At 39.0% G+C, this 15,393-nt stretch overlaps 1 non-coding gene across 1 annotated transcript; it reads left to right on the top strand.

Moving 5' to 3' along the window:
- Positions 1-7,162: 7,162 nt before the first annotated feature.
- TRNAD-GUC (transfer RNA aspartic acid (anticodon GUC)) lies at positions 7,163-7,234 on the top strand. The gene has a single exon. It is a non-coding gene; the product is annotated as a tRNA-Asp (tRNA).
- The last annotated feature ends 8,159 nt before the right edge of the window (positions 7,235-15,393 follow it).

Genomic DNA, 15,393 nt, shown 5'->3' on the forward strand with positions numbered 1-15,393 from the left:
TAGATGTAGATGTAGTTGAAAGTCATTCATTTTATTCATTTGAGTTTGTAATGTACTAGAGACTCTGTATTAAGTTTTTTTAGTCGGATTTTGCTTAGCAGTAGTGCCTACGTGGCATTGTTCCAAGCAGTTTTTTCCACATGCAAGAAAATGAATTTTAAGTGGGAACAGACCCAGTTTGCATGGTTCAAAATGAAACCGTGCGAACCGGGTCTGTTTCCACTTAAAATTCGTTTTTTGGCATATAGGAAAAATCTATGGTGACGATTTAATTTAAGAGTCAACTTTTCATCTTGACGGTTGGCTGCTTGAAACAGTACCACGTAGGCACTGCTGCCAAGCAAAACCCATTTCTCGAAGGGAACACGATAATTTATTTTTATGTGTTTGCAATGCTCCAGGTTTTTAATTAAAAAAAAGAGGGAAATACCACCAAGGGATTCTTTCTTCTATTAGGCATTCTTCTGGTTATTTTAGACGTCGGAATGGTTCCCTGACTAAGAAATACAGTCAAACTTTTGCACTAGTTCTACCTAGGAGTTCAAGCCTTGGTGACATTATCCATTGTAAAGCCAAAAAATTAACAAGAGCCGTTCACCATCAATTCCTGGATTCCTTGCAAACTCCATCTAAAATAAATTTTATCAGGTTCTTCAATGATCTCAGTGTTAGAACTTTTTTTTGCTATAGAGGATCTCTGTTAAATTTTATATGTTGAGCAACATCCATTCCTCTTTATCATGGTTTTTTTTTCTCAGATTGCAAAATTACCCTCTCAAATAGGCCTATAGAATTTCAAACTCCTACATTTACCAACGAAATTTCCTTGAATATTAGTTGAATGATGCTTTCATTCATCTCTGACCAAAAACTCTAGTTAATGGCTTTATGATTTGCAAATTAAAACCCAATCCATGTAGTCTTGCAATTGGTGAACATTTTTCAAAATGGGTCCTTTCTTCTGTCTGAAATTGATCTCAGAGATCACACTTGATGGTTTGATTGCCGTGACATGCATTTTAAATAAATAATTTTTTTACATGAGGCCCCTCCATTTTTACCCTAGGCTTTTGGATGGATTTTAAGAATTTCACCAGAAGAAAAGTGAAGACACAAGGGAACGGAGTGGAGGTTGTAAAATGGAGTCTGAGGAAATTATACTCACTCAACCCATTCTAGAGATCACAAAAGCCACTTGCACAACAAAATTAAGCCCAACTTGTCTAAAACAAAATATTATGTCCAAATGATTTACTTGATAGATGATTCATATGATTAGTTAAGTTTCTACCATATGTATTTTGACCAGTGACTGGTGCATCATTGAATAAGGACTCCACACCCAAATTCTCACAAAATCTTCTCCCTCTCAATGAGAACCATTTTCGGCTCTTCCTGTCAGATGATGATCCATTTTGTGTGAACATTGTTAGCCCCTGCCTTAGAGCTTCAAGGTTTACTCCATTACCTACCAAAATGCTCGTAACTCCCGTTTTTGAAACCTACAGGCACCATCACTAGATTTAATTGAATATCTGAAAAGTGCAAGGAAATTTGAGGAATTAATGAAACTGAAGGTGTTCTTACTGTGTCATTTGTCAATGTTCCTATCCTCATCATCAAAAAACATCATTGAGTTGAATGGCACCTCCTTCGTCCCATGGATTCTTTGGAAATGTTCCATCTTGTAGGTCCGGCTAGAGAAGATCTCCTGAAACATGAAGGAATAGAAAAAACAATTACTCAACGCTACAGGTGAGAGCAACAGACCCGTCCACAACTAAGAAAATAAGTAAATGATGATATATACCACATAACAAACACCAATGGCTCCAATCCTGCTTTGCACAATGACACACTTCTGGGTAGCAAACACATCTAAGTAAAGGAAATATTAAGTTCCTTTGGCTTACCTGGGCCACAAATATGGACTGTATCCCCAATTTGTCAAGAAATATCTTTGCTATGTCAGGTGTTGGTGATCTGGAAGCAATCGCGATGTCAACTCCCTTGTCCTTAAGTGCATACATTATACCTTTAGCATGTGGATACAGAGATGGCATCTCATGTTTGGAGCGGCATTCACTGAGAAAGAGCAGCATATCAGATATGAAAGGTGTAATTGAAATACATTTTTTAATCTAACAGTATCCACATCCAAAACCTTCTCCCCCCACACCAAAAAAAAAAAAAGTTGGGCAGGGAGCGGCAGGGGTTTTGAAACCACCTTCTTTTATCACTAGTGAACAAAGAAACCAAAGGAATTGAGGTAGCTATTAAGAGGAAGCAAACCCAAGACAATCACTTCTCAATTGAAAGCAAAAAAATGGCATGGAGAAATCCATTTGCTTTTCATGTAATGTACAACTGTAGCCTAACTCTAGATACGAAAAAACCCTAGTGAAGCGCTTTTCTCCCACCCTGAGGAAACCGATTGTTGCTGTGCTTTGAGGTGACTGTTGCTGTGCTTTGAGGTGGAGAGCCTCTATCTCTCCACCTCCACCTCTGCTTCTTCTTCCTCGCCTCCTCTCTCTGCCTTCTCTTCTTGCTTTCTCTTGTTTTTTTTTTCTTTCTTTTTCGTCTCTCTCTCTCTCTCTCTCTCTCTCTCTCTCTCTCTCTCTCTTTCCTTAACCCGTGGAAGTTTTTGGTTATTTGGGAAGGAAAAAAAAAAAAGAAGTCTTTTCTTAGTTTCTCTTTCTCTTTGTTTTCTGTTTTTCCCTAACCGAAGGAAGTTTCCGGTTATCAAAAAAAAAAAAAAAAAAAAAAGAGAGAGAGAGAAAAACCCAGGTAGATGCAGGGTTCACTGTGTCGGCGATATATCGCCCTGTCGCTGGGGGGCGACACGACTCCCCCAGCGACACGACATTTACCATATGTCGGCGATATATCGCCCTGTGTCAGCGATATATCGCCGACAAGTCGATATATCGCCGAAAAATCGTGATATATCGCTACATCTTGAATATATAACAACCTTTCGTTTGTTTTTCGCCGATTGTTCGTTTACTTTTTGCCAAAGTGACATAGGGCCTCTAAAAGCTCTGGGGGTGCTGCCCCCACACCCCCGCCTGGGCGGCCCCCAAGGACCCCCGCCCGCTCACCGGAGAGCGGGACCCCCGTGTCCGTTGGCAACAATATGTGAAGCATGAGCCATACTCAACATAATTGTATAATGAATTGTAAACTTTAGTACATCTCTTTACTAATTGTGTTAGCGTATTTGTGTTCTCTTTGCATATTTACATTAGTTTATATGAATTTTCCAAACTTCCAGTTTTGCCCGCATATAGTCGGACATGTGCCAATTATAAACTTTAGGTTAGGTGATGTTTTAGGTCAAAATAACACTCCCAATGTGTTTATTGGCCTCAAATTAGGTTACACGTCAAATTTCAGGTCAAAATGACCTGAAATACCCTTCGAAACAAGGGTTCAATTTTTCATCGAACCCCTACCAAAAGTCGGTCGACTTTCGGCGATATGTCGCCCATGTCGCCATGTCGTTGGGGGGCGACACGGCGACATGGGTCGACATTTCGAACATTGGGTAGATGTGAGATCCAGTTGTGCATTCCACAGATCTAAAGGTTTTATGCCCAAGCTGGAAATGCCTCCCGTAGATTTGGAAGTGCCTCCCGTCGATCTAGAAGCTTGATGTCGTCGATCTGGAAGCTTGCTGCTTCGAGAGTCTCCTGTTGTTGGTCTCTGTAGGTGTTTCTTCACCGTTGTGGTTTTTGTTTCTGAACTTGTGGTGTGTTGTCTCTTTGCCCTTGTGGCGTGTATTTCCGTCCTTGTGGCATGCCTGTCTTCGCCTTTGTGGCGTGTCGCCTCTTTGGGAATTTGTGATGGATGATACATATATTGTATCCCTTGTGCTTAATTGTTACTGTGATTGTTACAACCCTTATTCTAAGGGCTTACTGGGCTCGACCCAGTCCTTAGCCAGGATGATCTTGTCTATTGCATGTACAACATTTGGTCAATTTCCATTCCTTGGTTCAAACCAAACCATGTATTTTCATGCATTTATCTTTTGTATTTCTTTCTTTTCTTTAGTGTGTGTCTATATTTCCTTTTGAGTTCATGAATGAAGATTTTCAACTTCTTACCCAAAAAAAAAAAAAAAAAAAAAAAATATCAGAAAAAATATTATTATCAATAGTGAACTTACTAAAGGAAAGCAAGTTGTGAGAAGTAGATGGTACATAAAGAATATTATTCAGATGAAACTAAGATTTGAAAATGAGAATCTAAAATAGTAAAGGCTAAATTCCCATAACTTTGAATAGCCACACCTGTGCCATCGCCAATTCAAACAACCTTCGATCCCTGATAACCAGACGATGAAGATATGGTATTAACATCAGGTGTTATGTGGTGCGATGCCCAAAACCTTGAGCAAAATGCCTCTATGGAACAACAGAGGACTAAACATAATTCAATTGTGGAGATTGCAAAACTGGTGAGCATTGGTAACAATTTTTAGCACTATGTCCAGGTCTTTTACAAAGTTGACAGAACAAAGGACATAAGAGGAATTGTGACAACCATGATAGGAATTCCTAGCAAAACCCTGGTGAAAGAATGGTGCATGTTGACCTAGATTAGGGCGAGAATAAGTACGTTTAGGGTGAGGAGCAGAGAAATCAAAACTAGTAGTAACAAAAGTCATCTTAGCAGTGATGTTAGTTAAATCTTGAAAAACATTGTGTTGTCTAATTTCTTCACAAAGAAGCAAGCCATAGAGATAAAAAACTTAACTGGATTCTTCCTAGTTGTAACAGAGGTCACAAAAGATTGAAAATAAGATCCTAGGCTGTCAAAAACATACAACTCCAAATCAAAGCCATACACCGGATTATTGGCAAGAGCAAGAACATCAAGGATCTTCTTGACACGAAGAAAATACTCAGAAATACCATCAAAGCCCTTCTTGATACTATGGAGTTGCATCCTTAATTGCGTAACTCGTGCTTGAGAAGCAAAGGCATAGGTTTCAACAAAAACCAAGGGATGTTAACCACCTAAGCGTGGGCAGCCTCTGTCAGTGACGAAAGAATCCAACTGAGTAAAGCTTGATCTTAACTGCCAGAGAAAGAACACTGGATTAGGAACCATAGTTACAGAGGAAGACTCCAAAAACGGTGGTGGACAGAATATAGAATGAATTTGTAATCTCCGTAACTGACGACAAAGGTTTTGTTACGACGTATTTATATAGATAAACAGGGATATATATATATATATATATATACCCAAAAATACAAAGGGTATTTATGAAATATCTCTAACACTCAAAAGGGAATAAACCTAGGTGGATTTCTTGGTATGCTCAGCATCTGAAGGGTGTCTTGATCAATGATCTCCACGACCCATTAGAGTGTATACAGTATACCTTGGTGGGCACTAATGTGCAATCATATAACCTACTCCTGTGGGTACCCAACTATCCTCCTAGATTTTGATGTGCTCTCTGGTTCTTATCTACCACAAAAGATAGCATTTAAGAATGTTTCTGCCCTCTACAATGTTGCACCAGGCCATGAAGGCTGTCGTCCTACTTTAGCATCAAGGAAGGAGCTCAAAGGGAAATAAATGGCCTTAGTAAACAATTCGCCCAGAGTACTAAGCCAAGCTCCTACCACAGTTGATGAGCATCCTTAGTAAGAAGAGCCTTATTTTGCTTGTTGGAGACCTGAAAACCCAATCCACCATTGTCTTTAGTTCTACAGAGGCATTCCCATGACACCTAATGCATATTTAATTTCCCATCCACTTCCCCCAATAGAAATTGGCTGCAAACGTTCTTAAATCCTCATGAATCTCCAAGGAAGTTTTAAAGTGATCTGCCGCTTATTGGGGGTAACACAAACAACACTAATTTTAACAGCACATCTCTTCTTGCATGCGACAATAGACGAAACTTCCAGCTCTGTAGTTACGTTTTATCTATTGGCTAATTGAAAACTTGTATCCATCATGCATTCATATTCATTGAAAAGAATTTATAAAGTATACTACCATCTGAATCTAATTGAATCTGTCTGAAATTGATAAAATACGTGTCATTAGAAGAAAACGAAGTCAATAAAATAGTTAACCATCAGTTACATTATGTTAACTGATGAAAATTAGAGAAATAAGAAAACGAAGTCATGAATAAAATAGCTAACCATCAGTTACATTATGTTAACAGATGTAACTGATGAAAATTAGAGAAATATGAAAATGAAGTCAATAAAATAGCTAACCATCATAGAAAGCTAGCTTAGTTTACAAAATGGAGTCTAAATCAGCTTCCCATCGGGGGAAAACAATGTGCTTCTGGCAGTTTTAAATCACATAGAAGGGGTGGGGGTAGGGGTGTCAATTGATAGCCCGAACCGTTAAAACCAAACCACATCGGCCCGTTATAGCCCGAACCTGCCCGAACCAAACCTTAATGGGCCGTAATTGGGCTGAGGGTTGTGGAGCCCGCATCAACCAGAAACCGAACCGCAACCCGTTATAGCCCGTTTTGTAATTTTACATTAAATAGTATTTGAATCATTATATTACCATTAGGTAGTTGGTGTAGACAATTAAAAAAATTAAGCATAAATTCAAAGTCAAATAGTCATTTTACTACTTAATATCTAGGTTCTTGATTTTTATAGAATGGGTGGGTTTTTTTTAATAGAAATTGACCAATAGCAACTTTGCTTTCCATGTAATTTTGGCTTTTGTTATAGGATGCTCAATTGTTTCTTCTTGTTTTTTTTTTCTTACACACCATAAACCGTTAGTCAACCCGAATCTAAACCGTTAGTTAGCCTGAACCCAAAACGCACCTAACTAAACCGGCCCGAAACTGTTATTTTGCTAATGGGCCGTGTTTGGGTTAGGTGTTTTTCAGCTCGAAACCGCCCGAAATCGCACCGTTGACACCCTTAGACGGGGGTTTACAAGCAGCTTACTAAAATTTTTATTTCTAATTTTTTTTAATATTTATAGGTGGACTCCACCCCTATTGTGTAACCCAACATTGTCAAGTGAGCACATTGTTTTCCCCTGACGTGAAGGTAATCCAAACTCTACAAAATGTAAGTTCAGGGAGTTTTGGTGAGGTATGCGAAATTAGACATGAGATGATTAAGGAGAGGTAAAACTGTAGAGTCATCAAGTCGTTGTAGTATAGTGGTAAGTATTCCCGCCTGTCACCCGGGTGACCCGGGTTCGATCCCCGGCAACGGCGTTGTTTTACTTTTTCTGGAACTCATCTTTCCCCCCTGGGTTGTCATCACTGCTTGTACTCTATAATCATTATTTCTGCCCACGTCATGGTTTTCCCCCAACCTGCAACCAGACATACACACAGAAGATTGCCTACTAACTACTCGTTTGGGGTTTTCATTTTTGAAAGAATAAGTTTCTTCATCAGCTAGAGAGAGACCCCAATGCACATTTAACTTTTCCATTCTTATTCTGAGTTGAGTTGAAGGATGTAAACTTGCTACTTAGTCCTTCCTCTTCAGTAAATCGTCAAACTACAATCGTTCTAGGGAGAACTTTTGTTTGGTGCTGTTCTCTATAGTTAACTTGCTTGTAATCCTTCGCATTAAAAAATCCTTCTGCTCATCGGATTCTTTGTTACATTAAAGAATCAATCTTCTCCAATGGCATATATCATACTGCAATTTATCTCTTGAGTTGAAAATATGCATTCTGATGTTGTTAGATACTTGAGTTTACTAATCTTCATTTTATTTTGAGCTCTTGTTTTTTTCCCTTGATGATTTTCTTGTAACTTGGTGTCGCATGAAAATTATATTGCTCATCTGACTAGTAGAGTACTGTACTTTTGTTGATGTAACTCACTAACAGAATACTAAATTAATAATCAAAATTTGTTTAAAAACCCACATTCGTCTGTTTAGAAGATTTGGAATATTACTAATAGAAAAGGATGAATTATTTATCCAATTAAGTTACGTTTTATCTATTGGGTAGTTAAAAAAAAGTATCCATTAAGTATTTATATTCATTTCTGAAACTCAGATAGGATAGGTCATAGGTGTCACTCATTAGTTCCTACCTAAGGATGCATACCCAATCAATGGAAAATTTACAAATAGAAAAACATTGTGTTAACTGATGAAAATTTCAGAAATAAGAAAACGAAGTCGATAAGATAACTAACCATCATAGAAGGGAATAACTTAGGTTTACAAAATGTAGGTGCTTGCCTTACAGACCAAGAGAGAGAGAGAGAGAGAGAGAGAGTTTTCATAACAGTACAACTAAGAGATTTACCGACAATCTAAACGAGGGAGGTCCATGAAGGCTCTAACTAAGGCAACTTCTTTTTAATGGAGAACATAGTTTTCTGAATTTCATCATCTTGAAAGCAATAGAGTGGCAGAGATGGAAGTGGGGTGGTAACCCATGGATCCGGCACAGCCGTTAAGGGTGGCGCCACCGAAGAGGAGGCCGAGTCTTGAGAAGTAGAAGCTGCAGACAGAAGATAAGGAGAAGTAGGAGGATGAGTAGCAAGAGTGTCCTCTTCAGCCATGGCACTCATCATGGCTTGATGAAGCCATATCTGTGTCTTGAGGAACTTAACATAATGGATTGCTTCCTCTAACATAGAAACTGTATCCATCTTTGTTCCTCCAGGAACTAAGCTCTGCAAGATCTTGAACCTGTCACTGATACGATGCCTTCTCTCCCTAGCTGCAACACTCTGGGGGTCTGTAGAGAGCTTCACAGTTTTGTTACTATTCTTCTTCTTTCCATTCCCAGCTTTCATCCCTTTGCTGTTAGTGTCAGAAACATCATCACACCATGAGTTGGGTTCGTTGGGAAAACAATCCATGGGGTGACAAAGAACCCAAGAACCTAAGAACCCTTCTGGATCTGCTCAGAGCTTCTTCAAGGTTTGAAGAGAGAAGAGTGAAGAATTAGGGTTTGCAGTCATGTTATATATAGAAAATTTTCTTGGGTTTCTTCTCGATCGAATCCTGATTCCTGAATGAAAGAAGATTCAGATCATGATGGAATGTGAAAGAAAGAAGCAAATTCAGGTGAATACGCAAGCCTATGCTGTAGGGGTCTATGTGTTTATATATTTATGTCCTCAAGTTCCAATTTTCAGGGCTGATGAGTTGCCTTTTTCTCAACTTGCAATATTATAAGTCCCTGCAAGGCTAACCTTTAAAGGGTTATTGGATCGCCTGACATGACGACAACAAAAGTGATAGTGTGGGTAAACGACAACAAGCAATGAGTCTGGCTAGATGGATGAGTTCGCGAGTTTCTAGCTGCATGTTCGTCCTTACTAAGCCAGTCTACGTTTGCTTGGGGCCACTACTAGTGTGAGGGTTAATATGTAAACAGGCATTTGGTTTGAAGGGATTGATGGGTTCACTTTGGTTCAAATGAAACTTGAACCACTGCCAATCTCTTGTTGGGGTTTCTTGAAGAGTTATCTGTCCTTTGTTCTTCTCTGCTGTTTTGTGATTTAGGGTTTTCTCTTCTTCTTCTCCCTTATGTTTAGTGTATACTGTAAATGGTGATTCTTCGGGCTTCTTGCATGTTTTTATTAAGGTTTTAGTATCTCAAGTATGATGTTAATTGATTTGATTCATTATTGTGCAACATATATAAAGATATTGGTCATGGTATGGCAAATCGAGCTCTACCTGAGTTCCGGAGATGTACGCTTGATTTTTACCCAACTTTGTCATCAATTTGGTGTTTTCTCTTCAATTCTCTTTCTTGTGTTATTCTATCCATGGTTTAATGTGTTGACAATATATTGTCATGTTGCTGGGGGGCGACACGACTCCCTTAGTGAAACAACTTAATCAAAAAAACGCTCATATATCGACGGTTTTTTGGCGATATATCGTGAAAAGTGTCAGTCAACAACATAATGTGAAGTATGCGTCATACTCCAAATAATTGTATAATGAATTATAGACTTTATTACTTCTCTTCACTAGTTGTGTATTTGTGTTTTCTTTGCATGTTTATGGGCACGTGTCAATCAGAACTTTTAGATTTAAGTGATGTTTTAGGCCAATAAACACACTTGATCCTGAGCTTTTTTAGTTTAGATGAAATCCTCAAGCTCAAGCCAGGAATGAGATTCGCCCACCCCTGCATTACTGCAGATGGTGCCAGACATGAGAATTGCGAGTGTGGTTTAGAAGTACTATTGCAGGCGAGAGTCGTGAATCTTATATATGCCTTTCTAATGATATGGAAGGGTATTTAAAAGTGGAAAAAAGACCATTCAATTTGCCTTGACCAGATCATATGTGGCTGTAATATTATGTTATGTTCCACCGCTGTTACGCCAGAAAGAAAAGGTTCCACATGAGCTCCCGTTGGCCTCAAATTGGTTGTATAACAAAATTCAAGCCAAAATAATCCTAAATACCCCCTGAAACCAATGGTCGAATTTACATCGATTTCCTTCAAAAGTAGCCCAAATGTCGCCGTGTCGACAGCCAGTGACACACGACATTTTACCGACATGTCCAACCTTGGTTCTATCTTGCACTAGATTCATTCACCTAGGAGGCCTAACAACCAAGATGCAGGCTCCGGTTGGAACCTACCGTTTAATGGGTTCTGTGAGAAGTATATACAGCTTGACTTCCATAACTCTATTATATCTCACTATTATAAGTGAGATTTTATTTCTACCAAAAAAATAAAGAATGAAGAATGATATTTTATTTTGGTAAGAGCATAATTGAGATCCATCCCTTATGATAACTATACTTGGAAGTTGGAACCAGTGATAGTATCTGTATCTCTCATCATCATCCTATCGTATGCAAACTTGCAAAGGCAGCACAGCAACGACAGATGACTCAGATGAGAAAAGAACAGTAAAAAGACATAACTTTCCTTTGATGTTGTACTACCATCAGTTTTATGCTGCCGAAGCAGTGCTGTTGCTAGGGAACCCTATCTATCTATCTAGAGTAGTAATAGTTGTTTGAAAATGCATGTTAAGCCTTCAAAGGTCTCATCAGTAGTCATCTACTCCATTTCTCTGAATTTTGGGGCTCCCGTGGGCTGGAGGTGAAGATCAAAGTTGGAACCACGGTAAAGAAGAGAATGTTTTATGAATCTCATGTTTGTAACAGTGATGAAACCATTATTACAATCCTACGGTTAATCCAGCCTTCTTCCATGCTTGAGTGAAAATTGAGAAAATGAAGAAAGAAAGAAGGGGTCATATAACAGGTCATAGCAGGAGGCAAGTGCACGAGTGTTATCCTGATCCTGACGGGCCTGACGTGCCTGATGGGTCTGATGGGTCTGAGCACCTAATGGCCTGACCCAGTATTCGCGGTTCCAGGGTTGTATGTGGTGTGGGGTTGTCGTGCTCACGATTTGGATCCTGGTGATATGATTCGTTCATTCCTTGGCTTGCCAACCCAAAAGTAAAGAATTACCTACTTCACCTGTTCACCTTCACATCAATCACAAGTAAATACACACTCTTCAGCTACTGTAGCTTCTGTCCCCAGTTCTGCAACTCTTTCTTCTTTCAAACCCAGCTATGTCCAGTGACACCAAGAATTAATTAACCTCTTCAATGGGTTCAGATTTTCACCAACTGTTTTTGTAGAAAATGCTTATGACTGGTCCTTTGTTGTCTGCCTCTTGAGGCCTAATTTGATATATGAGTGCTAATTAAGCCAGCTTAATATGAGATACATTAAAAAAAAATTAATTCAACCTGCTTCTGAGCTTTTGGCTTACTGTTCGAGTACTTAACATTAGTAACTTACAAAGAGCTTGTTACGTATATGATAGTATGCAAAAAAATCCAAAATTGATGAAACAAGTTGAATCAAGTCCTTTAACCTGTCACATTTAACATCCCACTTCTTGAAATCCAGTCTTCAACTATGATAAGCTGATCATCTTCAGATGGTTCTCTCCTAAAAATTCAAGCTTCTATTGATAGACACACAAACAAAAGAAGAGAGTGTGTGTAAGAAGTTTATGTGTTTCTAGAGTGTCTGTAATCTTTACCGCTTTTGGTGAAGACACGGTAACTGCAACTACCAATTCATGAATGGGTTTTGAGTATCTCAAACGCTACCTGGAAACCCTTCAGATCCGATCTCTTGCAGTCATCTATGATATTCCATAGCAGCAGTCAGTGCCACTGAACTGGACTACTTCTTCCTCTTCTCTTTATTAACAACAATTAAAAAACCGTTTTAAGGCCTCTAATCTGTCTTTTCAGGTTAGCCTAAAACGAGACTCTCGCGTGCGCTGTAGAGTTTAGACTGTACAGTACGTTCCATTCTTTTTAATCTGCAAGTTAGCTCCTTCTTCCAGACTTTTTACAAGAAACTGACAGATCATGATTACCTGAATCCATGGATTTAATCCCAGATTTCAAGGTCGTCTAATCTTTTGGAAACTGCAAAAACGGTGGTTTCTTCACTTTCTTGCTTCTCTTCTTTTCCGGTTTCTGTCTTCTACTGGTTCTAGAAGGACGCCATGTCCAATCTATTGCTGTGAGTTTGACACCTCATTTAACAGTGTTTGTAGATAAAATCATCTTAATTTCCAAAAAATAATAAATAAATAAAAGGGCATTAATGTTTTGGCTGGTACTCTCTCGGTAAGGTGAACCAGGGAAGTATGGTTCGATCCTACACTGAAAGAGAGATTTTCCAACAAAGTCACGGATGTATGTCCAAATAAAAGGAATTAGTGCCATGTCCTTTTTTTGGTAAACGAATTAGTGCCTTGTCAATGTACCCAAGAGGAAAAGGAAGAAAAAGAATCTAAAACCCTTTACCTAATTGAGTTACAAGGGATGACCCCGGATAGTTCATAATGATTGGAGAGATTCGTCAAGAAGATGACAATAGATTCATACTCAACTTGACAAGGCTCCAATTATATACAATTGTAATCCTATTCTTCATCTATGGTGTAAGTAATTTTCTTTGTAACTGGTGTTCGTTTGAATCAGCTTACTTATACTCGACTACAGCCGATCCTCTAACATTATAATCACGGGCGGAGCTACTCAAGGTCCCCCAGGAGTAGCGGCTTATACTCGACTTCAGTCTATACACAAGGCGGAACTACTCAAGGGCCCTTTGTGGGGGACGGGTCCCCCAGGGGTAGGGGCTTATACTCGACTACAGTCTGTAGAAAGGGAAGAGCTACTCAAGGCCCTTTGGCGGGGGGGGGGGTGTCCCCGGGAGAGTAGGGGCTTATACTCGACTACAATCTATAGACAGGGGTGGAGCTATTAAAGGGCCCTTTGTAAGGGGGGGGGGATGGTCCCCTGGATTTTTAAAAAAATTCTAGTATTCTCTTTATTGTTCATTGATTTTCTCTTTCCATGAGTGAAATACATTACTTCCCCCTCTCCCCTATTAGAAGTAAGAGTTTATTACATGGCACCACTATTATTGGAGTGAAACTAGTAATCACCAACTATTATGCTGTAAATTACATGTCACCCACTTGAAAACTTACAAGTTACCTAAATGCCCTTATTTAAGTCATTTAAAAATTAAAATTACCCAAATGTGTCTTAGGCAGTGAAATGACATTATTACCCTCCATTTAATACCTTCCCATACCCATCCCTTAGGTTCTCCCTTCACCCATCTTCTACCTACACCTTGCTGAAAATTGTTCACCACCGTCGTTGCCCGCCCTCCACCATTACCGGAAAACACCCCACCCCCTCCCCCTATCAGCGTCCATTGCCCTTACCTTCGCTTGCAAGCGAAATTGTTTACAATCACGACAGCTTCTATAGAATAGCATACATAAGCACCGGTTTCAGAACGTTCAACCCTTCAATCCTTATGTATTGGTTTGATTTGGTTTAATGTTTTTTTCTTTCTTTCTTCTTTCTGTGTTGGGGTTTCTGTTATTTTCATGTGTGTATTGATCCACCACCATGTTTGGATCGCACAAGCACAATGGTTTTCAATTTGATTAATCACAACACACATTGATTTTATAGCCTTTTATTAAAAATTTGGATCGCACAAGTACACTGGTTTTCAATTCAATTTATTGAAAGCTCTCAGGCGGCCCTGTATTTGCTCATTATCTGAATCAATCTTTTCATCTCAATGTTTTTTCTCAAGTGGTGAAGAATCTAAAGACAAAATGTGTCACAACCCACCCATTCGGTATCGGATTTACCAGAATACCCGTGGAGATGATCTATAACTACGGGATCTAGGTTTGTGGCCAACCTATAACCACATAATACACAATAACATAATCAGAGGAAAAAACAATTAAAAGGTATGAAACGTAGGTTATTACAATTATCCAAGATTAATCTCAAGTTAATATAAAAGTAAAAATCAGAATTTCAGTTATTACGGCAGAAGTCTTGAAGTTATCAAAAAGTTTGAAAATGGTAAATCCTTAATTTCCCTAATCAAAGGTATGTAGTCTCATTCAAACTCTACTATGTCTCTAACACTACACGGTGATCAAAATAATTGAAAACTGTACGAACAATCCAAGCATGGACATACGTTTCCATAGTTCTCGATCTCCTCAATCACAGGTGGATCGTAAGACTTTGGCTACATCAGTTACTCCAAAGACGGTGTCTTCATAACCTATATAAGAGTCTAAAATTATATTTTCACATAGGATGAGTTCCAATAACTTTGTGAAGGTAACAATATCATATACCAAGCATTCAACTCATGTATGTATTATGAAATGTAAAAGAAATATAAAGATGTCATGTAAGTATGAATATGCCCCTATGAGTTTAATCATGCTAGTCTCTATAAGTAGACACACTTTAAGATATAACACCAATTTCCTCTAAGAAGTCTCACACAGTCCCCAACGGCTCCAACCGAACTAGGTGTCATGACCGAGGTATAAGGATAATATCCAATCATTGACAATGGATGGGGATTTGGGACACACTTTCTCACCACAATCATTGGCATGAGATTTGGCATGTCACATAACTTCCCAACCCAATGCAACGAGTCATTTACATAATCATAACATAATAAGATCTGATATCCTTCCTATGGCACCAATCATCTTGGTCCGATATCCTCATATATCTGGGAAATGTCACATCTTGTAACAGCCCCTGTATTTCTAACCCCGAATCCATATTGCAGGTCCGATAACCCGAAGGTCTAGCCAGGTTAAGTTGTGGAGTGTCTGAATAGAAGTCCATGATACATACCCTAAACCCATGGATTTGGATTCTCTTGATGAAGAACCCTGGGAAGTTGGATCTCTAGTGGAAGGCAAGTGGCATTTGGAGATGTCTAGAATGAAGGTAAGACCTCCCCCATGTGTTGATTAGGTTAGGTTGAGGTTGGGTGTCAACTCCTTGAGCAAAGCACCCAAGTA

The sequence above is a fragment of the Hakea prostrata genome, chromosome 8 (assembly GCF_041222555.1).
Source record: "Hakea prostrata isolate BN-2017 chromosome 8, UWA_Hpros_2, whole genome shotgun sequence".
Taxonomy (NCBI): domain Eukaryota; kingdom Viridiplantae; phylum Streptophyta; class Magnoliopsida; order Proteales; family Proteaceae; genus Hakea; species Hakea prostrata.